The following is a 26,628-nucleotide window of genomic DNA, read 5'->3' as shown; positions in this document are numbered from 1 at the left end:
ACTAGTAGATGTTATTGGGAGCATGCTATTCAGTTGGTAATCATAAGGGGTCAGTGTTGATTGGGACACATGCAAGCCTGATTGAGATGACTGTCATCTGACCCTCACTTCTACCTACAAATATTTGTTCTCCTACCCCTGTGCCTCAGGGGGTGGCCATGCAATACATCATCACAACTGTTGAGGTCAACCACTAAGGCATGTCCACTTATACATGGAGTTAGGGTGTGGACCACATGTGAGGAGGGCTGCCAACTAGGAAGCAGGTATCCACAGGTCATTCACATCTACATTCATGTGTCCAAGTGTCGACACCCATCAACAACTCATCTGCCAACACAATTCTCTAAACACCCATATTGATGCCAGCACAGGTCTGGCCTTGACCTGATGCACGCCCATTACATACTACATAAGTGTCATGTAAATGGAGTACAACTTATGGGGCACCATGCTGGGGGACAGTTACATACCCAGTCCTACATGTACATTACAATTCAGGGATGCACCAATTTGTGTGGAAAACTGGTGCATCACTGTGTCATGAGAATGACTGCATGACCAAGTGCCAATATACTGACAGTGGTGCACTTCCAAGTCACATATGGGCCTACATGTGGCAAGTTATCACTTTGTTCACACGCTGCTGCCCATTGCGCAGCACAAGACTCCCAAGATATGACTCTCTGCTCGTGAATGGGTAACCCTTGTATGGGACACAATGTCACCATCCAGCCTACTTTGAAATCTTATCATGTGCCAGCTCATCATATCTAGCATTGAATGCGACACACAAGACTCACTCACACAACAGCCGCAATCACTACACAGGACAGACATTATCACCCTTACTGGATACATCTGGGTCCTGAAATCTTGCCACTTCTCCAATGGTGTAGGGGGCAGATCCACCTGTAAGACATGGATGGCAAAACATGCTCAGTGTCATATCACTGTCAGTACGAGTGGACAACATATCACAGTGTGTAACATTTTAGATGAGTGAGCTAGTGATCCTGCTTGAAGACAGTGCAACAGACACACCACTGCAAACTCACATTGACACTGACACTATGGTGATTGAGAGCCACACATCTGCACACATGCACTGGGCCTAAGACTCAGGTAGTGCTATACCCTACAACAACCATATGTGGACAATCTATTAAAAATGGTACTCCATAGCATGATTTGGAGTTGGGTGACAAATCCATGGCACGACCGTGGTGCACTGCAATATAAGTGACCCATGTATTGTTGAGTAACTGTTTGATGGACATGGGGCTCAATTTTTAGTCTGCAATTATCATGCGTTCAGAGATCCATGACTGATGTGGCACAGTTGTATGTTGGTAACAAATGCCCCATTGCCAGTGTCCCCTAAGGCGGGTATGCCCCCTTTGCCAACATAATGGCAGGAATCCTGTGTGTGTAATGATGACAACGTAGCACTATACATGGATTGCCCACTTTGCTGTCAGGATCCAGTGAAATATGGTATGCTGTCAGTGTCTTGCCTCATCATAATTGACACAATGCTGGGGCATAGGTGTTGCCATGGCTCCTGAAAAGTGTGATTAAGTGATAGTCGTACATGACTCAACAAACCTCTGACCTGCATTGTTAAAATGTATAGACATGTGAACTCCATCTCAGTACTGGGACAGTTACACCTTGATCTGGTTGCATTCAACCTGTCCACAAGCATTGCATGCAGCATACCAACACATCTGCTACTGTCGATCAGGAGCATTCTACAGTAAACGTATGTCAATGGGATACTCACCAACAGGGCCACCGAACACCTCACCCAGATGGTCTAGCAGATCCTGCTCTCTGGCCACCAGATCAGCCCAGTGATGCTTCAGCTGGTGCTCGTTATGGCTGCTACGGTACACCCTCTTCAGGTAGTGGAGCACCTTGCCCCACCGCAGCCGTCTCATCTCTGTCTGATACCCATGTCTCACTCTTCCCCCATCTCAAGCATCATTGGCAAGAAGTAGCCCACCAGCCACACAAAGCCTCTGAGCTCCTCCTCCCCATCCATGTCAGCCTCGCCCTTCCTGATATGCCCCTCACACACAATGTAAAACATTGAATATCAAAAGAAAATTTGACAAAAAAGTACATTTACAGCCCAAACTTATTAACCCCAACTAACCCAACTAATCTAATACCCGGACAGACACCCCACAGTACAAGTACAAAGAGAAATACAGAAAACTACACAAAAATCACAGACACTGGTACAAGTAACAGTCACAATTTGCACCAGACACAACAAGAGAGACACCACTATACACAAACATTGCCTAAAACACACCACCAAGACACAGCCACAAAGTCGAAAGATGCACAGACTGTAAAGTGAAAGTGAAAGTACACCCACTGTACCATGCCTGTAAACAGGATTTCCTATGACATCACTTCCTGACCTCTTGCGTCACGTTTTACATCATGCGTGTATTTTTTTATGCATAACATATTTGTGTGACTATTTCCAACACATTACCTACGTGTGCTTCAATATACGATGCATTACCTGTATGCTTCGATTTCACAGGATATCCGCATGAGTGTAGTGCAAGGATGGAATTGACGCTAAGGGCCCATGGTTCGAAACTTTGCATTTGCAGATGTTTTCAAGGCATTTGCCTCAATATTTGTGACTCTATTTGAGATTGCGTGATTTTGTTCCATTGACCATGGATCCACCCTGTATCAACATGCAAATGGGATGGGATGGGCTTCAGTGTGTAATATTGTGTATGACCACATGAGGTAGACCATGCAACTTTGTAATTTGAGTGTGTATGGTCTGTTATACCAATGTGTGTGCTTCTGAATGAATATCATGCAAAACTTTGGACGTCTTGCATGTGTATTCAACTGTGTTGACTCATGTGATGTGTGTAGTTGTTTGACTTACAGGGCATTCCATTTAAGATGACATACAAAACCCAGGCATTGTTGATGATGGTTGATGAGTGCTATGTAGGATATGCTATCCCTCAACTGTCTCAAAATGTATGTCATGAGTTCATGGTGACTTGTGTGTGGACTACACATATTTCTGATGTGTACATATCTGGTACGTAATGTGTTTGACACACTGTGCCTAAATTTAAGCCATATCATGTTTTGAACACATAAGTCAGTTTGAACTCATTACAATTAGATATGTTTATTGTGTTGTTGTGGTAGACCTGCTGCCCTAGCTGCATGTGTTCTCATTATTTCTGATGTGCATTCCACAGAAGTGTTCAGTCCAAGTGTGTGGGCATGTGTACCCTGTGTCAGGATTGGGCCCCATGGCAGTGGCAGTTCTGATTTCCAGGGATGTACTGCGCAGGGCAAGTGCTTTAAACATTGCTTGTCATACCTTCGCCAATCATGCTATCCATTGTCACCAATGATGCCCCCCCCCCTTATCACACAAGCTCCTTGGAGCCATTGCAAGTCTCACACTTAGTAATATCAGTTGTCTGTTCATAAATTCCTGTCCTTCTGATATTTTACATCCATCGCCTCATGTGTGGGGCCCTTGTTTACCTCATTATTGGAGATGTTATAGTTGTATGTCATGAGCTACAGTTGTACAAGTTGACAACGTAGATGTAACTCATATGTTGTTGTCCATAGATTGTGTCTTTCAGCTGTGACATTCAAATGATGAGTCTATTTGTGATGTGTGTGATGGTAGCAGCACAATCATACTCATCACATGTGATGTTGCAACAGACGTTTTCTGATTTCTATTTGTGACATGCTTCCTGGGGTAATAGTTTAGTTTAGTTTATCAAATGATTAGAGCGCATGGCTACCCGGATGATTCCCAGCGCTGCAGGTAGACCACCAAGCTCAGGGATGCCTATGCTTTGGATAAAAATGTCTTCAGTTTTTTATGAAAGGAAGATTCCGACTGATCTTGTCAGAGTTCTAAAGGGAGTGAGTTCCAAAGATATGCAGCTTTAAGTGAAAAATAACCTACCTCCCGATGTTGCTTTCCTGAAATGGGGGGTGTTGACCAGCGAGGTGGTAGAGGATCTAAGGCCCATATTTATACTTTTTTAGCGCCGTATTTGTGTCATTTTTTGACGCAAAAGCAGCGCAAACTTACAAAATACAATTGTATTTTGTAGGTTTACGACGATTTTGTGTCAGAAACCGATGTAAATGCGCCTCTAAAAAAGTATAAATATGGGCCTAAGTGCCTTCTGAGGGGTATAAGGTGTTATTCATTACCTGAGAAACATAGGACCCTTACTATGAAGGGCTTTATGTGTCATGCAGATGGCCTTAAAATTGATACGTTATTCTATGGGAAGCCAATGAAGGGAAGCCAGAGAAGGTTTGGAAGACAAATGTCTGGGTGTGTTCATAAGCAGATGTGCAGTAGCGTTCTGCACCATCTGCAATCTCTTTCTAATGTAGCCATGAGAGCTAAGGAAAAGAGAGGTACCATAGTCTAAGCAAGACAGTATCAAGGCCTGAATGATGGGTCTTCTGGCTGAAAAAGGGAGGACTTTAAGAATTTTCCTAATGGTTCTTAATAAGCCGAAAAAGGTTGCAGACACTTTTTTAGATTGGCAGTCCATCATAAGACGGGAATCTAACCAGAAGCCTAAGCTCTTTATGTTTTCTTTGGGCGGAGGGAGATCTTTAAGAACTTCCTAATCCAGGGCTGGAGACTTAAGAAGAGCATGATTTCCACTATCATTACTTCCGATTTTTCATCATTAATAATCACATTCCTAAGGTACATGTAATGGAGAATGAATAAATCAGAGCAGGATTGTGTGATCAAGTAAGGTCTTTATTTACAAATATTTACAAGGTGTGTAGAGTGACTATAAAGTGAAAACGTTGTGTACAATTTGCTGTCCGTGGCGCATTCCAGCAGCTGTGTTCTGCTGTTCCCTCTCATTTTCCCTGCCACCATCCTCCTCCTCCTACTCCTCAGGCAGCTCTTGGTCCGACTTATATAATGGGATGTTCATACTCACACAAATGTTGTGCAGGATAGCACAGGTCAGAATAATTTTACAAACAATGTGTAGGCTGCCTCCTGTGATATCCAAGCACCTGAATCTGGACTTCAGGATGCCAAAAGTCCTCTCCACAGTGGTGCGTGTCCTCTGATGTGCCTCATTATAGGCACGCCCTGCTGCTGTGCTTGGGTTGGGGAATGGGGTCATGGTCCATGGCTGGATCCCATAACCCTGATCCGCTGCAAAAGATAATAGGAGTGAGTATTTTGTTAATGCTTGCAACAGGAGTGTCATGTAGCATGGCAGTTGATATTTTGTGTTGTTTGTGCCTCATATCTGTTTGTGGTATGGTGTGAGTTCCTGGTGTTCTGAAAGGTCTTCTCAGCACTGGGTTTTTGGACATGACAACTTGTGTTTGGCTTAAGGACCTGGACCTGTGTTTGGCTCAAGGATTTGGTTTCCTAACTGTTGGTCATTATGAATGTAGGTACCATGCATTGTGTAGTGTCCCATATGTATCAGTGTGCTTTCACTAGAGGGGACATGATACATCCACACACACAATGGGTTCACATGTAGTGGTAAAATGGTTGCACTACATAGCCTGGACATCCCATCCATTTAGACATTTTTCATTGCAGATGAAATGCGACACTAAGGCCCATTGAATTGTGTAGGTGACAATGCACAACACATCTCCAAAATTGGCAGCACTGACCTGTTAAATATTAACAATGCACAATTGTCCCATGTGTGACTTGTTTCTAGGGAACCCTTTGTTGTTTCCTCTGCCAGTTGCTCCTGTGCAGCCGTGCACCTACACTACCGACCTTGCATCAGGGAACCTAGCTAACTGCCTTGCGGAGGTGTATGCTTCCTATACATATGCTGTTTTGATGGACAATTGGCTCTTTCAGTGTGTGCAGCAGTGTGAAGTATGCATTGGTGGCATATTAATATCTGTTCATAGCACAGTCCACTTCCTTATTGCAACCTGCAAATGGCATCCTAGGAGTGGTGTTTGATGTTGGTACTGCCTCAGTATTTACATCTGAGTCAGCATCATCATGCTATGTGTTTCATGGTGTAAGACCTGCTGCAACACACATTGCACACCCTTTTCATGCTACATGCTGCTTCGGAGGGTGGCCGATTGACTATGTGGCCTCATGTCATTGGAAATAGTTAATCTTCCAAGTTGTACTTACAGCGCCGGCCATGACATTGCCTCTGTGTGCTTTAACATTGGTCCCTTGGTGCTCCTGAATGGCAGTTAATATTTGTGGCAGCCATCAGGTGTCCAAGTATGTGTATCCCATTGTGTCAGGATGTACAACATGACTTCCAGTGTCACACCTCAGTGTCACTCTGCCTGTGTGTTTATGTAGTGGTGTATGTCATCTGTGTCCTACAGGGTTGTTGTGCTGTGTATATATTCCGAGGTTTGGAGACTTACTGACAAGTACACCATTGCCATATTATCTATCCTGGAAGTGCTCATTGATCCTGCTGTGCCGTAATATGAAGGAGTCATGGACACTCCCAGGATACTTGGCCAAGATGTTAGTGAACAGTCCCAGGTGGTCAACTATGGCCTGCACATTGATAAATGCATGTGTTTTCTGTTCCTGAATAAGTGCTCTGTTACTGCAGGTGGGACGATCAGGACATGGGTGCAGTCAATTGCACTGAGCACATGCGGGAAGCCACGGATTTGATAAAACCCCTGTTTTATCTCCTGCTGCTTCTGCTGGGTGTTGGGGGAAGCGGATGTGGTGGGGTGTAAGGGAAATTATGGCATCTAACACCTTTGGCAGGAATGCTGAGACTGAGGGCTGTGATACCCCAGCAACCAGGGCCCCCGTTGCCTTGAAGGACCCACTTGCCAAGATATGCAGGACAGCTAGTAGCCTGGTCGCAGGTGGAATGTTGTGTGGTGTCTGCAGGCTAGCTGTTAGTTGTGGCTGTACGTGGCGCAGTAGCTGCAGTATGGCTTGGCAGTTGAGTTGATACCTCCGAATGATGTCCTGATCCCTGAGGCCAAGGAGGGTGGTCCTGTTTTTTAAAAGTCTTTCCTGCCTTCTTCTGCCTGGTACTTGGTGTGCCGGATGTGTCGATCTCTGTGACCCCGTCACAGCTTCAGGGAGGAGTGTGGACTTGACTAGGTCCTCTAATGGTGTGGATGGTGCCTCTGTGGGTGGACCGCCTCCTGTGCCCCTGGCCTCCTGCAGTCTCCTTGCCACCCTCTCCTTTGCACGGGACCGCAGGTCGTACCACCTCTTCTTGATTTCTTCTACGGAGCGCTGTGCCACTCCAATTGCGCAGATTTTTTATTGAATATCCGCCCATAGTCTCCTTTTCTCACTCTCAGGCACCTGGAGTGAGCTTTTTCCAAAAAGGCAGTCATGGCTACTGACCACCTCCTCAGTCAGCACCTCAAACTCCTGCTCGCTGAATTTTAGCCTACGCTTTCTTTCTCCCTTCTCCTGTGCTTGGCCTGGGGTGTCCATCCTTGCTCAGGTGTGCTGGCTCCTTCTGAGTGCTGCTCTGTGTGGCTGGGCTGCTCTCTCTCAGGATGCTGGTTTGGGTGTGGCACCTGAAACTGCCTGGGATGACTCATTTCCTGCTTGTGATGTCATCAGGCTCCTCCAGGTGTGCTTTCTCGAAATTTCTTGCAATTTGTGATTTTTTACCGAATCACCAAAAATTAGCAAGTCGTGAAAATGCAAATTGCGATTCAGTAAATGGGCCTCGCAAACCACAAATAACGATTTTTAAGAAATCGCTAATTCCGAATCGCAATTTTGTTACATGGCCAATTGCGACTCGGAAATAGCGAATTCTTAAAAATCGCTATTTGCAATTCGCAAGGCCATTTTTTATACATATGGCCCTATATACCTTATAATTATATTGTTGGACAAATAAGCAGAAGTATATCTTATCAATACGTCAGCCTTCCTGTCCATATGTAGAGCCACTCCACTCATTTTCAGGACCTGTGTTTTTTGACTGATCCTATGTGTTTTGTGAATGATGACTTTTACTTTGAGTCCTGCATTTTCAAAAAACCACGAAGATTTTTCTACACTAAGCCTGACTAAATACATTGTAGATTTGCAATTTATGAAACTAAAGACCTGCTGATGTTGAGAAGCCATTTACTACATCAAACTTCCATCTGGTAAAATAACACAGTGGCTACTGATTATATGTATTAAAATTTAAAAGGAAGCATATAACTCTGTTTGGTTATGGTAGTGCTGGTGGCATTTAGAAATACCAGAATTATAATTTAAAAGCAGTTTTGCGCTGCTTAACTGTTTTTCCTAAATCAACATTTTTCTGAAAATTCTGTTCATGCAAATGATCTCTGCAACTTCAAATCAAATCAGAATCTTCTTTTATTTCTACATGGTATAGGCAACTGGTGGTTTTGTTGATGGGAATGGAAAGGTACATAGACTCTCATTTAGAGTTTGGTGGATGTGAGACATCCATCAAAGAATTTGTGAATTTCCTGTTAGCCAAACTTGCATTTTTAAAGCTCTGTTTAGAGTTGGAGGAGGCAACCATTTCCGGTGGTGGGGCCTATGCTTGCACCGCCTATGAAAATGACTCCTGCCCCACTTTGAGAGTCTATGCCAGCTTTGCTAGCTGAACATCCTGAGTGACTACTCATCACACATTGGGCCACCGCTCAATGGACTTTAAATCATCTGCCCTATTTAGGGCCCAAATGCTGTCATTCAATTTTCCTATTCAGGATGGCCTGGTGGTCCTGAACAGGAAACCAAATAAATGAATTCCATTCACTGAGAAAAAGCTTTGAGAATGTTAGGAGCATTTATTTTTTTCTTTTTCAACAACAAGCTCTCCATTAGGGAGTTTATTTTAGAAAAGCCAAAGAGAATGTCCTAAACAAGTTTCTGCTCAACAAAGCTTCAGTGCCATCAGTGGAGCCACTGTGACAGTGGCTCTGCTAAAGGCACCTGTACTCTAAGTAAAACCCTTAGTTTGACAATGAATCGTCTGCCGTCAAAAACATTAAAATACTGGATGTGTTCACCTGTGTAAAGACAACTCACTGGGACTACTGGGTCCTTCGGCTTTATTATTGGGGTAATGGTACTGCCCTTCTTGCTGAAAACCAAGAGGCATATTTAAGAGCCTGTAGTGCCACCTTAGCACTGCCATAGCACCATTTTTTTTAACCTAAGGCAGTGCTAAAGTGGCATTTTGCCCATGCAATATTTACAAAGTGGTGCAATGTATGTATTGCGCCACTTTGTAAACCCTTGAGCCACATGATGCCTGCGCCAGGCATAATGTATGCAAGGGAGGTGTTCCCCCATTAGGGACGCTGAAAAAATGTCGCAAGCAAACCGAAGCAATTTCCTTGCACCATTTTTTTCGGCAATTTTAATGCCTGCTCAGAGAAGGTGTTAAAAGGGGGCATACCATTATCTATAATGGTCCCCTATGCACTCAGCAGGAGTAGCACCAAAATTTTGGTGTTACTTCTGCAGAGTACATCAATAGTAAAAAAAAAAAAAAAATGTTATTGCCCCCTACCCTGCGCCATATTTTAAATACGGAGCACACATGGTGGCAATAGGGGGGCGCAAAGGGGCGTAAGGAAAGTGTTGCTACACTAGGCACAGCGCCACTTTTCTTAGACCTGCCCCCAAGTGTCTGGAATTCAAATAGAGCAGTGTTCAGTTCTTGCTACGGCCCAGCTGCTTCTTCTGATAGGATGAGTTAAACTCTTGCTTTTCAACTTGGTATCGGCATGACCAGGGGCAGAACAAAGACCAAGGACCCTGCAGCCCCCGCGGTGCGGGGGGCAGTCCCTGGGGGGGGGGGCATCTCAGCACAGTAACCTGGCATGAGAGCTCCTGTGTGAGTCCAGAGGGGCCCCCTCTATGAACTTTGCAGGGGGGTCCCCTCAGGTTTTGTTACGCCAGTGGGTATGACTTGAAGGCCACAAGTCAAGAGCCTCAACTTTTCATACTTCCACTCTATCGCTTTGAAAGATGATGTGTGCTTTTGTCATAAGGGGCTTTTAGAGGGTAAGGCAACCCATCACCGAATTTAACTATCTATTTTTAAAACACTAAAAGAGCAGAAACTCATTACGGCTAACTTAGATCATTTGTTCCTTACGGATCTGATAGTAGTTAGGTAGGGTAGCCTGCAGATTTGACTTCTTTGTCACCTGATCCATTCTTGAACAAAAAGATGCTTTGTACCAGCTGGCCTGGGTGAAAAACATTAAAGGACATATGGAAGAAGGGTAATCTATAGGTCCGGAATGACTTACCAGTTTAAAAATTACATATGCACCAGCTGAATGGTGCAAAATGTAACTTTTTACCAGTTTTTGTAAAACATAATTTGTACTTATCAGCTGTTGTAAAAATTGTGATATAGAGCCAGCATTGTTTTTCGATTCCTCGGATGGTGAAACTGTTGCACGTGATCTTGTTTACCATTCGATGGAACAACAGAACTACAGTAGTGGTACTATATACTTTTTTTTAAATCTTAGCACAGTGAAGGTTCTCACTACTACCCAAAAATGGTCGTTCTTTTTATTTCTGTTGGGTACAAGGATGACATGAATATCACTGCAATTGAGTATGAAGTATTTACATGTCAAGGTAGTGGCACTGGCCTTTCGGTTCCTTGCCTGGTTTTCTTTTCTTTCCAGCATACACAAAGCTGTGTAACCTTCATTCTGTGCTCCTTTATGGGGATGATGTGCAAGAGCTATCACTCTTTAGATGTTTTCCCCGTCACAATAAATGTAGGTTTGGTTGGTCCTCAAGCAATGTTCACCTTTATGTCAAAAGTACCTCTACTTTGCATATGCCCTCAATTCCGGAGTATGTTACCCTAGTGTCTAGTTTCAATGTTTCACAATTTAGAGATTATTATTAGGGCATGGGGAGTAATTCAGTGCTTTTTAGGATCAAATCTCCAACTGACATACAGTTTTTTCAATGTAGACATAAATTAGGAGAAAGTAAAACTCTACCATAGTGACCGACTTGATTCTGTAGTGAAGTATACAAAAAGTGATGGATTGCTTGAAATATTCTCAGCCACTGGTAATTACTCAGAGCACATCCCAGTCCATCTTTATTTTGCACATCATGCCACCGCAGTATGGATCCAGCCATATGCAAATCAGTCTTGACCCTGTTCCAACAGGAACAGTCCTGTTGCACTTGCGTTATGCCCAATAGAAGCCTCCGAGCTGACATGGGGTGAGCAGGAACCGCTAGTTCATAAAAGTACTTCAGACCAGGTTGCTGCTGGCAGTCTGCCGCATATGGCTGTTAGACTTACCATGCAGCAGGCAACATGTTGGTGTGATTTCCCACACCCTGGCTCCTCTCCATGAGGTGGGGGCTTGGTTGAAGACACCTTTCACTTCACCATACTACTTTTCCTTCTCTTTCCCAGAATCTAGCACCACCTTACCATTATTTGCTATGAGGTGATTCCCAATACACTATGACTACATGTTCTTCCTGTGAGGTATTTCTTGCCTTTAGGGTATAAAAATCCTGGTGATCTGTTTCTCCTTGTGACACAACACTTTTGTTGCTCTCTGTTGATGTATTTCCTCCCTCCTGATTGGTTTTATAATTTCCTGGTCCTTCTGCCATATAGGTTCAGCTCCTGGAATTCCTCTATATCCTTTGGAGTCCAGCCTTCTATCTTTGAGTTTTTACTGTTACTATCAGCCTTGCTGTCAACTAGGACATTTTTGCTTTACCTCTTACAGCCAAGTCTGTAAAGACATGGTCTTCGTGACCAGGGCTGGCTTTAGCATTGGTGGGCCCTGTGTGGGAATATTTTATGGTGCCTCCCCAGTCCTCCTCTGATTCCCTCAATACCACGGGCAAAAGTTCCCCTCGTCTCTCCAGAGCCCCTCTCCTGCATACATTTAATTTGCTTTAAAGTGCTAGTAAAGGCTGCCTTTTTAATCCATTTATCTAGCCTGATAAAATACAAATCTGTTCTTTGCAGCAGGCACATTAACCCTCTGCCATACTTTAGGATGAGTCAAAACTGCCATTAGACAAAACTTGATCTCTCTCTAACAGGAACATTAATCATAAAAGTCATCTTGGCATTTGTATTGCTGCCTGAAAGTCTGACGCAAGAGGAACTCTTCAGCAGGTGTTTTTAAGTTGTAAATAATTGCTAAACACAACGCCACCTCTGAGATCAGCGCCCCCTCCTCAGATCAGCACTCAGTGTGGCTTCACCAGTGGCACTGCTCTAAAAAGGGCCCTGTTCTTGTCCACCCAAAGACAGAGACTTCTAACTAGGCATCAGGTTGATGACAAGTCCAGTGGAACTGCCAGGTCAAAATCTCCATGGACTGAAACACATGCAACCAAGGGCCTGTTTTAACCTTAATAGGGCTCATCAGTCGGGTATAGCTTGGTACCAGTGGCACAGTGTGCATGTCTGGGCATATCTATCCCATTTAGGGTGTTGCACCGAAGTGTATAAAAATGTGATGAATAGAATGCTTGAACTAATCTCCGCAACTGTTATTACTCTGGGCCCAAGTCTTCGATATTTTGATCACCATGCCACCTCAGTTTGGACTCAGCCATATGCAAATTATTGTTGGCGCTGCTCCAATAGTAACAGTCCAGCCCAAACTGCCATGCCACAACCTTCCTGAACTGGAACACAAGCAACCCAGTTTTGCCTTATTAGGGCTCATTCGCCAGGTATAGCTTGGTACCTGTTGCGCAGTGTGCATAAGACCCATGTCTTGGCATACCCATCCCTTTTAAGGTGTCACACTGAATTATACAACAAAGTGATGATTGGAATACTTGAATTAATCTCAGCCACTGGTACTTACTCGGGCCTTCTCCCAGGCCATCATTATTTTGCCCAACATGCAACCTCAATTTGAAACCAGTCATATGTAAATCTGTCTTGACCCTGCTCCAATAGGAACAGTCAGCCTGAATTGTCAGACCAGGATATCATTGGACCAGTACTCAAGCAACCCAAGACCATTTTGCCCTTACTAGGGATCATGTTATGTAGCCTGTATTTTTATAGCATAGTATCACTAGTGAGGGCATCCTGGCACAGTGGCAAGTGTGTGATGCTGGCCTCAGAAAAGCTTACTTAAAAAGCCAGGCATACAGCTTCTTACAGAACTCAAGAAGGAAAAAGGAGGTTCTGATGACTAGTGGGAGACTGTTCAGGCTTTAGGAGCTATGTAAAAGAGAGCACGACTTTCTGGTCTGCTTTTGTGTTTGTGTTTTGTATGTGCTAATGAGTAAGGCAGAATAGAGGTGCCTGGAAGGGTGGTGGAATTGTAGGCAGATGTTCAGGTAGGCAGGGCCTGTGTTGTGAAATGCTTTGTGCCTGTGGATGAGAAGTTTGAAGTGTGCATGCTTGTGTATTGGGAGCCAGTGGAGTTCCCTTAGGTGAGGTGTGATGTAGGCCTGGTTTGGGAGATTGAGGACTAGTCTGGCTGCTGTGCACTGGATTCTTGGGAGTCTTTGTGTGTGTTAGTTGGTTATTACTACATATAGGCTGTTCCTGTGGTCAAGTTTGCTGGTGATGAGGGCTTGGGTAACTGTTTTCCTGGTGTTGTTCAATAGCCACTTGCAGATCCTCTTGAGCATCTTCGAGGTGTGAAAACAGGATAATGCAACTGTGTTAGCTTGAGCAAACATGCTTAGTTTACTAGTGTTACTGATTCAGAGGTTTCTAGCTTGTTTGTTCATCAAGGGTGTGGGTCTGAGTTATGTCAGCCACAATGTGGAGTACCACAGTAAGATGTCCTTTCTGAAAATCGCCACTTTGGTCTTGTCCTTGTTCAGCTTGAGTCAGTCGGATTTCACCCAAATGGTTACTTAGGTTACTCATGTGGTGAACTTCTTCATGGTGTTGGGTGTTTTCTCTTAGAGGGACAGTATTAGTTGCATGTCTTTTACGTAGGTGAGGATGTTGATGTTGTGAGCCTGGATGCCTACTGCCAGCGAAGTCATGTATATGTTGAAGAGGGTTGTGCTAGGTAAGGAGTCCTTCGGGACTCCGCAAGTGTGTTTCCATGCTTCTGAGGAGTATGGTGACATGCTGACGGTTTGGGTTCTTCAACTGAGAAAAGTGCAGCTCTACAGGGGGCCTGAGTCATGGATTCGTCTGATCAGAATGTGACAGGAGACAGTGTCAAAGGCGGCTACAGGAAAGTCAAGATGGATGAGGGCTGCAATTTCCCCTGTTGACCGTCATCCTGATGTCATCTGTTGCTGTTATGAGGGCAGTCTCAGTTCTGCGGTTCAGTCTGAAGCCTGATTGTTTGGTGTCAAGAAGTAAGTTTTTTGTGAGGTAGCCGGAGAGGCATCTGTTTGTGCCTTTCTCCTGGACCTTGGTTGGCTATTGAAGGAAGAATATCTATCAGGAGTTGGTGAGTTTGGTTGGGTCGGCTGAGAGCTTCTTCAAGTGAATGTTGATAGATGCCTGATTCCAGGATTCCTGAAAGGTGGCTGTGTTGATGGAGGTGGTGAGGATGGGCTTGAGGGCCTTGCTGATGAGAATTGATCCTTTGTCGAAGGCGTGAGGGAAAGAAAGGTCCGACGGGCCCCCAGAGTGTTTGGCCTTCATGATTGCTGTGGTTTCCTGTGTGCTGAAAGTGTCACATGAGTTTATTTTGTTGACTTCATCTGTCACAAGGAGGCTTCTGGGCAGGTTTAAAGGGTCCAGTTTGGGGAAATGTTGCTGTATAAGGTTGTGATCTAGGTGCAAAAGTCATCCAAGTGGTTGTTGCACAGTTTCTGAGTTGCTTTGATGCTGCTAGCGACTGCTCTGAGTGTGGTTAAATCTGTGACAATAATGAAAATGCCTTTGCTGCTGTTGGAGCTGGCTTTGATGCATCAGCTAGAGCCTTCCTCGTGGTGTGCCAGATTTGCTGGTGGTACTGTCTCAGGGTGGATTTGAATACATCTTTTTCTCTGCCCCCTGGCTTGTTCTTCACCTTTGTTCTAATTGCAGTATTTTTTGGTTATTCTGAGATTTTCTGTGTACCAACTGGCCTGTGTTCTTGTTTTTGCTATGCTGCTTCATCTGCAGGGGGCCAGGGTGATCCATTTGTTTAAGTTGATGATGTTACGTGCTAGGTGGTCTATGTGCTCCTGAGAGTTCTTGTGAAGGGCAGAAGACCTATCCACCTCAGGTAATTTGCTCCAGTGTCAGCACACTGGGCCCATCAATGAGACTCGTCTGTGCTGATAGATGCTGATTGTGAAACTTATTATGGCATGGTTGGTCAAAGTGAGGGTGTGTTGACCATGAATTTGTTGAAGGATGTGAAGATGTGGTCCAGGATGTGTGAATGAGAGGTGTAGAACAGAGGGGGCTGGTGAAAGCACAGCAGAAGAAAGAGTGACAAGGTCAGAGAGAGAGAGAGAGAAGGTGAGAGGTTGAGGGAGAGAGAGAGCATGGGAGACCGAAGAAGTGCGGCATGTGCCTTGAGGCACTGGGGTCAGGTCCGCAAGGGCCTTGACTAGTCAGAGGACTGGTGCAGGTAAGTCCAGGGAGCATTGGGCATGTGCACCTGCTCAAGCCCTAATAAGGGTGAAACCAGTCTTGGGTTGGTTGTGTTCGAGTTTAGGGAGAACCTGGCCTGGCAGTTCAGGCTGACTGTTCCTACTGGAGCATGGTCAAGACTTATTTTCAAATGGCTGGGTTCAAATTAGGGTGGAATGGTGTGCAAAATAACAATAGAATAGGATACAGCCCTGATTAATTACCAGGGGCTGATATTAATTCATTGTATACTTCAATGTGACACACTAAATTGGATGGGTATTGTGCACAGTGGGACCAAGCCAAACCTGAATGATGATCCCTAATATGGACTTAACCTGACTTGGGTTGCTTGTATTACCATTCAGGGAGGACCTGGACAGGCGGTTTCTGCTGAACTGTGGGACCTGTGATAAGACTGATATGCAAATGACTGACTAAACTGGAGCGGTCTGGTGTGCGAAATAACAATGGACAGGGATGCAGCCCAGAGTAATTAATAGTGGCTGATATCAATTGAAGCATTCCATTCATCACTTTTTTATTTAGTTAACTTGGGTCTGTAGTCTGGCCTTGATTGACAAATGTGTTCTTTGTGCTGGTGCGTTGTATTCCATACTTATTTCTCACTTAGATGTCATAATTTTAATTATGCTTTTCCACATTACGCAAGGTACCTTATAACAAACATCATGGTTTTGGACAAGATGATGCTTCTGAAGGGCAACAGGCTTCACTGTAATTGAGAAAGAGAAAGTTTTTATTAAGTATTCTGATGCCTGAAAGCTGAATGGTCATCTGATCGGGCTTCCAGGGAGGATATTTAATGTGGGTTCCAATCACGATTGATATTCTGCTCCCGAAACTTGTGTAAGTCTGGGCACGAGAATAATGAAATATTAGGGGGTGGTGTTCCTTCCCACTCACCCTCTCATCCCTTCTAGATACGGCACAAGGTCTAGCGAGGCTTACTAAATAAATCGTGACAGTTTGGCAACATTGCGATTTATTTCCTACCGCCCATAAAAAACACGCACGGCCAGTGAAATCAATGCCTACAGACTCTCAACTAGTAGAGTAGCCTAAGCTTGCCTCATGCGCTGAATTTCTTCTCACAACTGTAGGTCCATCCTTCCCCGATTGTAAACTACATATTGTATTGTAACCATAAATTGAATCTCTTAACGATTTGATGTAATACTTTGTTTAAATCTGTAACTTTCTCCCTATTCAGCAGTCTGACGCCCTTTAAGGACGCTATCTAAAAACACATGACACAGCTCTAAATTTACTGTAGTAATCAAAAAAGCCACTAGGTGGTAGTCTTTCCTTTCAGAGTGATCCTCCTTCTTGCCTGGTAGTTGATTTCACATCGTCAAAATTTCAGACGGGAAAAAACTCCAGAGATCTTTTGCAGAGAGCAGAGTGGAGATGAGCACTTGGCCATATTTCCATGTTTTAGCCACAGTTCAAATCGAATAATCGATGCACTGTTTAGTTGTCTTTACTGACGGGCTTCTGTCAGATGTCTCTTGATTCAGCACTCACTGCTAACATATAGCGTGACTTTCACATCACGAAAATGTTCAGCATTGCTAGTTCCGTAAGTTTACTTGCCATAGAGCTATACAAAAACACATTATTATGCCATTTTGTGTTTGTCTACTTTGACGTCGGAGGATCTGTTTAATCAATATTTTTTTCAAAAGAATGGCTTTCGGAGGATGTCAGATTTTATTCCTGCGAATTCCATTCATGTTAACAAAGATATCGCTTTAGACGGTTTTCAGGATCAGATATAATATTTGCCCCTCCCCCAACTCACTGAAATATCTGCTTTCCATTACGCATCCCTGGGTATATCCTAGCAGACCTATAGTCCTTGTACTCTAGTGCCTCTAGGATCTATGGAGGATTAGCCTAACCCTGCTTATAACCTAGGTCCTCTGACCCTGCAAATACCCTAATACCTTATCACTGCACATGAAAAGGTACCTACATACACTCAGGGACACTGGAATTAGACTAGTCTGTGGCTGCTGCGTTTTCCATATAATTATGGATTTACCACCCTTACCATATAACCTGCCAACTTCTGCATACTTTGAAGATTTCGATATAAAATTATTTAGTTTCTGGCGCAAAAAGTGATATGTTGTGTTCCACAAAGAAGACCCTTTGCAAAAGTTACTTAGTCATCCTTTAGTTGCTGATTAATGTGGCATTTTGTTAAATTTGTACTAATGAGGTGAAATATCTCTCAGAAAGTGTATATGAGGGTTGAATTGACAAAATATTAAAGTACTACTGTATAGAAAGTGCTGTATTATGCCACATGATTTGCTGCCACATAATTTAGTCATCTGTGCCTCATAATGTGTTCCTCCAATATTACATATTTGTAGTGGCCCTGCCTATCACCTAGCACGCCTACAACTACCTGCAACCTAGGGCCTTTAACCTTCCCAATCCTGTAGTTTCTCCACCCTAAACTGTATCCCATTAATTTTACGAATAACTATATGTAACACCCCTACCCTTGCTTATCACTTGTAGCTCGCGGGTGTTACAGGGGGTTGGCAGCGCACAGGGGAGAGGGAGCGGTGGAGTGGCGAGAGGGAAATATTAATACATTTTTTTAAAAGAAATAAAAAAATAAACTTACCTGCACGCCGTGCTGCACCGCTGCTCCTCCGTCTCTTCAGCAGGCTGCAGACACAAGCTCCCAGCCTGCCCTGCAACCAATCATGACACTGCTCAGAGCAGCATCAGGATTTGCTGGGAGCACCAGGCCAGGGTGCTCCCAGGCAGACTGGAAGCCTGTGCCAGCTCTCTCCAGCTTGGCAGCACAGTGCCGGGCTGGAGAGAGCCTACTGTTCATGTGTGTTTCGCCAGCCCGAGACGGCCAGCTAAACATGCATGCGCACTGAAGGGAGTGCACAGTGCACTCCCCTCGTCCCTGTCCACAGCTATGCCCCACCCCTATAGCAATGAAAGGATAATAAACTGGGTTTATTATCCTTTCATTGTTAAAGGATTTGCAGCGGTTGCTGCTGGCGGGGGGTGACGCTCCTCTGCCATAGCGGAGGGACCGCCACTGTTTATACCCTAGAGCCTCTACACCTGTGAGCAAACTGTCTGTAAAGACTAGCTAAATCCACAGATAAGGAAGTAATTTCTTTGAGTAGCTACTGCTAGCTGTAAAGATTGCGGCTATAGTAAACTTCAAATTTTCGAACAAATGTTTTGTTTGGCCACGTGTTTTCACTCTCTTTCCCTGTTTTTTTGACAAAAAGTTTTTGTGTTTGGTGGAGATGAGGGTATTGCCTACAAGAGCTTTTGTCTGCTCACCTTTGTAAATATCGTGCCAGAGGCAGTGACTTGGTTCCACGGAATGCATCTGAAAGCACTGGAGGCCCCCTGAGGACACCTCTAACAATGAACTAAAGCCAATACCCTACCCACTAAGAGTAACGTACTTAGGGGCATATTTGCATGCCCCTTGCACCACCTTAGCGCCGCCTTTGCTTAATTTTTTTTACACTAAGGCGGGTTAAGGAGTCCCCTACCATGTGTCTAATTTACAAAGTGGCGCAACGCTTGCATTGCGTCAATTTGTGTCCCCATGCACCACATTATCCCTGCGTCAGGTATAATGTATGCAAAGGGGGTGTTCCCCTACCGGGAGGCCCCAAAAAATAGTGCAGTGAAATTTGGAAGATTTCACTGCTCCATTTATTCCGTCATTTTTAATGGCTGCTCAGGGCAGGCGTTAAAGCGACGCTGCCATTACACCCTCTGGACCTCCCTGGCCTATGCTGGACTAGCATCAAAATCTTTGACGCTAGTCCAGCAAAGAGCCACAATAGCAACAAAATTGTTGACGCTATTTTCCTAACGTGCGCCATAGTGTGCTGCATAGTAAACACAGCGCTCCCATGGTGACGATATAGGGCGAAGGGCATTGCAAGAAAAGTAGTGTATCAGAGATGATGTGCCACTTTCCTGTAAATATGCCCCTTAAAGTCCTAGACATTTAACATGCTAAGGGACATATTTACATGCTCCTTGCTCCACCTTAGCACCGCCTTAGCATAATTTGTTTGACACTAAGGTGGTGTTAAGGAGGCCCTCACCATGCACCTAATTTACAAAAAGGCACAATGCTTGCATTGTGCCACTTTGTAACCCCTTGCGTCACATTATACCTGCGTCTGGTATAATGTATAAAAGGGATGAGTTCCCCCGCAGGGAGGCCCAAAAAATGGCAAAGTGAAATTTACAAGATTTCACTCCATCATTTTTTCTGCCATTTTTGACACCTACTGAGGGCAGGCATTAAAGTGTTGCAGCCATTATACCCTTTGGGCCTCCCTTACCTTTGCTTGACTAGCGTCAAAATTTGTGACGCTAGTCTAGTAAAGCACCACAATAGTGTCAAAAATGTTGACACTGTTTTCCTAACGTGACCCATGGTGCGCTGTATAGTAAATACAGCACTACCATGGTGACGTTAGTGGGCACAGGGTGACGCAAGAAAAGTGGCACATCAGAGCTTATGTGCCACTTTCTTATACATATGTCCCTAAGTGTATTATAGACTTGTAAATGACAGAGGGAAAAAGTTCTCCTTGCTAAGACAACCGAGCAACCGACCACTTTCAAGCTCCTCCTTATCTGGATTTGTGACTAGGCATTGTATTTGGCTTCCCGAATGAACCTGTGGTTTTGCTCATTCAATGGTAATCATGGGGCAGATCATGCGGGCACTGGTGCTGTGCTGATTCTGGCATGTAGATTGGTTTCCTTCATCCAATAGCACTATTCCTCTGAGTCGATGCCATGTGCCATCACTTCTTCCAACAATCACGCCTCCAGTCTCTGAGGACTGTCGAACTCACCAAATATCTTGCAGGCCGCTGCCCATCAATGATGGCCTCTCTCACTGAACAGAGGGTTGAACTAGGTGAAAGAAGGGCATCAAGCCAAACTTGCTTGTGCTGCTCTCTTCGCTCGTACACCTGAACTCAATTGTTAAAGCATTAGTGGTCACGGTATCAGATATGTGCAAGAGCCACTTTGAAACAATTCACCGACTTCTTACGGCGGCGGCCCTTCTTCTGTCTCCTCAAACTCCCCATCTGAAGAAGAACTATATGCTCACCAATGGGCATTATGGAAGCCAGCGTCATCTGGCTTATATCTCCAGCAATGTTCTGTGAGCTGCAGGCTACCCCTCCTTGAGAATTGGGATGAAGCAATCTATAGGTTGGGCATTATACAGCAACCATAATGTATGTTCTGAGAAGTCCACCCACAAGCAGCAGAAAAGCGACCCAGGACATCAATAAGTGTGAACTGTACATGCACTGGCCTCTAGGGACACATCATGCCCAGTGATAGCCCAACCAATCTGTGTGGGTGATGTCAAGGATCAGTGATTCTGTGGAAGGAATGCATTTAGGTAACAGAACAAGACAGGAGGAAGCAGGTGCATGGAAAGGTTAAGGTGGGATTGATTAGGGTGAGCGTTTGGCTCTAGGCCCTTCCAGGCCCATAAAAGGCCACAATAAGTTGTTATTAACCTCTCTTCACTTTACCTGGATGCCCGTGCTGCTAGTAGATTGCATATTTGGCAATGATTTACCACATTTAGATTTGGAGCCTGAGAGTCAGAATAAATTATTCTGCTCCAAAGACATATTGAAGTACTTGGGTTCACCCAGCATCAAATAACGTGTAGGAGGAAGGCTCATACTTTAGTAGTGAGACCAGTAGGTAGTGTTGCCTGCTCCTATTGATGAAGACCATGAAGCTGAAACTGGAGTCGTCGTTTATGAACTTCTGTGCTCTCTGTGATATCTGTGTTTTATTTGGCAAAAAAAACCATTGCAGACAGTCCACTACATGGCACAGACTAATTGTGCCACCCTTGAGGGCTTGGCCTTTCTGGCAACAATGAAAAGCCATGACAGTCAGGTAAGTGTTCAGTTTCAGGGTAGAGACTCTGCACTGAAGAGCTATCCTCAAGATATGATTCCTGAGATGGCTAACATCTGTTTAAAAGAAGGGTACCTGCAGCAGTGGTAGACACCCACCCTGGGAACATGGAGCACCTGAAGGCGTCAGAAGTCATATGCAAGTCCCAAAGCTGTCATCATTAGCACAGCAGAGCCTTTCCAAAATTTGAGGTTTTATAGACTGCGTGTGGGGCTCTCTGGGGATACATTCAATGGCATGGTTTATCTGTTCTACCCTGAGGTGGGCACACCTGACCATGGCAACTCACAGGAGGGAGAGGACAGGTACCAAAGGACAACATGCTAGCTAGTTGCTAGTCATCAGAACCCTGTTCAGATGGCCACAGGGCAAGCAGGAGGTACTGGGCCCAAACTTGGGGGTTGAGGTCACTCACTCCAGTTGTCCTAGGGCCTCACCTACGGGTCCCACGCAATTGAGTCATATACCCCTTCACCGCTTGACTCTCCTTGATAGTGCAGGGCGAGCAGTCCATGGCATCTCGGGGTAGAGCTGAGCTGGGAGGTAGACACAAGGGGTTGAACACAGACTCACAACTCAAAATACATTTATCCTCAGTAATACATGTTTATTTAGTAAAATACTTGCCTTCTTGAACAAAGGACTATTTATATACCAACACAAAGTAAAATATGTCATGCATAAACAATACAAAAAGTCCCCTGAGATAAGGGCTGTAGTGTTTTAACAGGCGGGTTACTGAGTCCCATTCCCCTCTCACTAGCTATAGTGGGTATTTCCCATTTACTATAGGCGACATTCAGGTTAATCCCCATTAGTAGTCAGAGTCTCAGAAGGCCCACTCTGACTTTTATCAAAGTCAAAAGTGCTCCAGCTCTGAGATGCTATATGGCAGGCAATTTTCCACGACTCAGTCTTACTCACACCAGCAGGACCTGCTCGACCAAAGTTTCCAAGCACACCCCTGTGTGAGAACTGAAACTGCAGATGCCATCTCCAGTGAGTTCTTCACACTTGACATTGAAGGGGCAGCAGTAGGGAGTCGTCGAGTTCCTCACATGTGGTCCTGTGGAAGCAGCAACCATAGGGGTCCTCGATGCTCCTTCAATGCTAGTAAGTTTCCTTGGATCCTCCTCATGAGTGTAGGGGTGCGACGATCCTGGTGCTAGTCCTGTGTTCAGGCTTTGGCTCTCAAGAGGTCACCAATGAGGCCTCCTCCTCTTGCAGACAGTTTCGACCAGACCACTCTTCTTCCGTTTTCCCTGTGGTCCCCCTGGCATATAGGGTCACCGTCCTCACTTTGCACAAGGGCTACAGCCCACTCAGTACAGCAGCAATCTTCATGGCTGCCCCACCTGGCATACAGGTTTGCCTTCTTCACTCTATACAGGGACTACAGCCCATTCTACACAGTAGTAATCTTCATGGCAGCCCACCTGGCATACGGGATCACTAACTTCAACCCTGCCCATGGGCAATGACCAAATTGGTGTAGCAACATTTATGGCTCACTTGATGGCGGTCTTCCTCAGGCATATGCGGGTTGCCGACTTTACTACACTAAGGCAACATGCAGTAAAGGCATATTTAGGGAACCGTGCTGGGCTTCTAGATCCCCAATCCAGAGTTCAGGCTACAGTCATCTACAGAAACAGCAGCCACCAGAGCGCATTCATCTTCACAAAGAAGAATAGTGTTAGGACAGAAAAGTCTCTCGCTTGGTGATAGACATACACCCTTGCCTTGAGTGCCCCATCTGTAAAGATGTCTGGGTCCCTGATTTGTGTTATCATGAGTGAGCACAGATTAAGCATGTGCGCCATGACATAGGTCTGTCTTAAGGATCGCAGTCTTTTTGGACTGGAAGGGGTGCTCTACCCTCATAGTGCTGAAAGGCAACTGCCTTTGCCAGCAGTTAAGCAGCACAGTCGTGGTGGTGGCAGCATACTGTATAGTGATCAGTAGGAGCGAGCAGGTCATTTTTAACCTGTGTCACTGGAATTAAATCTACAGGCTGATTTATGTAAAGTTCTGCTGCGGTGTGCTTAACTCACCCTTGGCATACATCGATTTGATGTCTAGTGCTACCCAGTGGGTGGGTGTTATTCATGTGTGTACCTGTGAATAGTATGGTACAGGGATGATGCAGTGCTGTGCAGTGTGTGTGCTATATATATATATGCACTGGTTGTAAATATGCCTAAAAGTGGTACAACACATGGGAGCGGTAGAACTGTGCAGTGTGTTATATGCTTGTGCTCGGTGCATGTGTGCCCGGGAATGGTGCAATAAACAGATGATTCTGGGTTCTATTTTGGTAGATCCAGCTCTGAATGGAGGAGCATGAAGGGGGTTGAGAAATTTCCTCAGGGAGATTTGTGTACTGCTACATTCCTGGGAGCTGGCTGTGACACACTTGATGAAGGGAAAGGCAAGCTGTTCAGTATACTTCAAAGGGTGCTCTTTGATTCAGAGAGAAGCACTGGGAAGTAGCCTGGGCACATCTCAGGAAAGAGATGTGGTGGATAAGCGAATCATAGAGAGTAAGGCCGAGGCTCTGGGGTATCCTTTTGATACACATATCTGTGTGGCTTACATCCAGGTATGAATGTCTAGTCAATCCCATGGCCTGTGTAGTGGGGCTACCAGATTTGGAGACGCCCCTGCTGTGACAGCATGCTTTCTGGAAGAAGAGTAGTGCAGAGGTGAGGACACATCAAAAGGATGCAGACCTCCATCATGCCCCAACATAAACTTCAAAGACCTAGGGCCCGTTTCACAAAAGTAAACTTTGACCAAAAGTCCAAGTTTAGACCAAAGTCTAAGTTTAAACCTAAAGTCTATCTTTACTGCCAGTAAAGTTAGACTTTTGGTCGAACTTTAGATTTTTGGTCTAAGTTTAGAACAAAAATCTCATAGTAAAGTTAGACTTTTGGTCTAAGTTTAGACTTTTGGTTATGTGTAAAGTTAGACTTTTGGTGGTTTGTCTCATCCAGTATCACCGTTCAATATTTACTATGAGTAAAGTTAGACTTTTGGTCTAAACTTAGACCAAAAGTCTAACTTTACTATAAGTAAAGTTAGACTTTTGGTGGTTTCTTTCATCCACTATCACCATTCAATATTTACTATGAGTAAAGTTAGACTTTTGGGATAAGTGTAGACTTTTGGTCTAAACTTAGACCAAAAGTCTAAACTTAGACCAAAAGTCTAACACTGGTGGGAGCGAGATCCAGTGGGGAATCCTTGCGATCGGATCCCTGTAGTGAAGTGTGTGGAGACCGCAACTACAGAAACCTCAGAGAGCAGTGATTGACTCCTTGCCAGTCACTAAGACATGATATGAAAGCTGAAGGTGGGTGTTCTCTGCACGATCTTGGTGGCAACATGCAACCTGCCTCCAGCCCCCATCATGACCTAACCACCACAGATTAAGAGCAATGATGTGCCTTGTGAGCCCTGGGGAGGGAGGCTGAACAAATAGCAAACTAAAAAAAAAAAAGAGATTTTGCATGTTGGCATATGGAGAGAACCAGCATCCGTTAATCACAATTCTTTAATTGAGATAATTTCATTTTGGCTTTGGCAGTGGTTTGTTGGAGATATTGCAGATACTGACCACACGATTCCAGAAGCAAAGCTAAGATAAGCGTTATGTATAATCATATCACACTTTTTACTAAACACCAGAAATATGTCGAGTGCAAATGTTCACAGGTTCACACGAAGGCAAATTCAAGGTCAGATGGTAATTTCTGCAGAGCTTATATGACCAGATTAAAATGCAAGACAACATGCCAGCCACAAACTCCCCACTATATGACTTACCTCTATGCAGGGAATGCACTCCAGCATGCCAGGAAGAGATGTAGTTCATATCTACCAACCATGGAAATAGCTGCAGAGAGTTGCCAAGTCTCATGGAAAGACCAGATCTTGTGAGGCTTGGATTTGACAGCCTCCATTATCGAGGGAAGGAAAAAAACACAACACAAGAAATTGGTGCAATGTTGTGGATGTGTTGAATGCACATTCCAGAATCATGAAGCTTTACTTCTCAGTTTCTCAGTATGTTTGATCAGTGTGACCTTAAGGATTTTTGCGATCCTGGGCAAAAAATATTTTGGGGACCCTGTATTTGAATTTATTACACATTTCCTGCGAATTCAAGCCTGCATTATGCCATACAATTCTAAATGATCTTTAGGATGGACATACAAAAACAGTTGAAATTTGTCTTGGCATGGACCCAAAATATCCTCAAGATGGCAATGCACAGACAGACAGAGGTAGAGGTAGAGGTAGGGAGAGAGAGAGAGAAGTTTAAATAGCAAACTGGAATAGACAGGTCAAATAGAGAGAAGGTTCACTTTCCGAGGGGACCTCTCGGAAGGTGGGGACCTGGGCAATTTCCCACTTTGCCTATGCCCTAAAACGTCTCTGTGTTTGATAACCGTTTTCGTAAAAGATAGCAGACCCTAATGATGGCTAAAGAAGCACTTGAGATGAGAAAGTGGGCAATGTGGTATGTGGTGCACCATTTAGCACTCCTGCAAACTGCCAAACAAGCCGAAGATGCTCGTCAGCGATGAGCCTACAAAGTGCTGATGCAACAATGTGGTCCACCAACGGGGATTCAAGACTGCACTCGCACAGCTCGAGCATAGTGACCCGTGACACATTAAAGACATAACTTATTCAGATATGAATGCGTGCCTTTGCCCAGATGCCTCTTAGTTATGTTTGTATGAATGTTAATTGTCTTTATTAACTTCATCTAATAATAGGAATCTACCATAATACTGTTTTGGAGCCATTTCGTAACCCAGTGTAATGCCTCCATTCTTATGCTTGTGAGTGCATGTTCCTCTTCCCCCCACTGGATGAAACAATTCCGTCGCTGCAGTGTTTGTACTTGCAGAGGTGATCTTTGGGTTTGTTAGAGCTACTTTTTTCCCCAGTCAGCTGCTTGCCATGTGTTCGCAATAGGACACTTACGAAAATAATTTAATGCTGAATGAAATAACTGGACTCAATCCTCCTCATGCAGGCTTCG

Source organism: Pleurodeles waltl, chromosome 5 (genome assembly GCF_031143425.1).
Source record: "Pleurodeles waltl isolate 20211129_DDA chromosome 5, aPleWal1.hap1.20221129, whole genome shotgun sequence".
Taxonomy (NCBI): domain Eukaryota; kingdom Metazoa; phylum Chordata; class Amphibia; order Caudata; family Salamandridae; genus Pleurodeles; species Pleurodeles waltl.
This window is presented reverse-complemented; position numbering follows the sequence as displayed.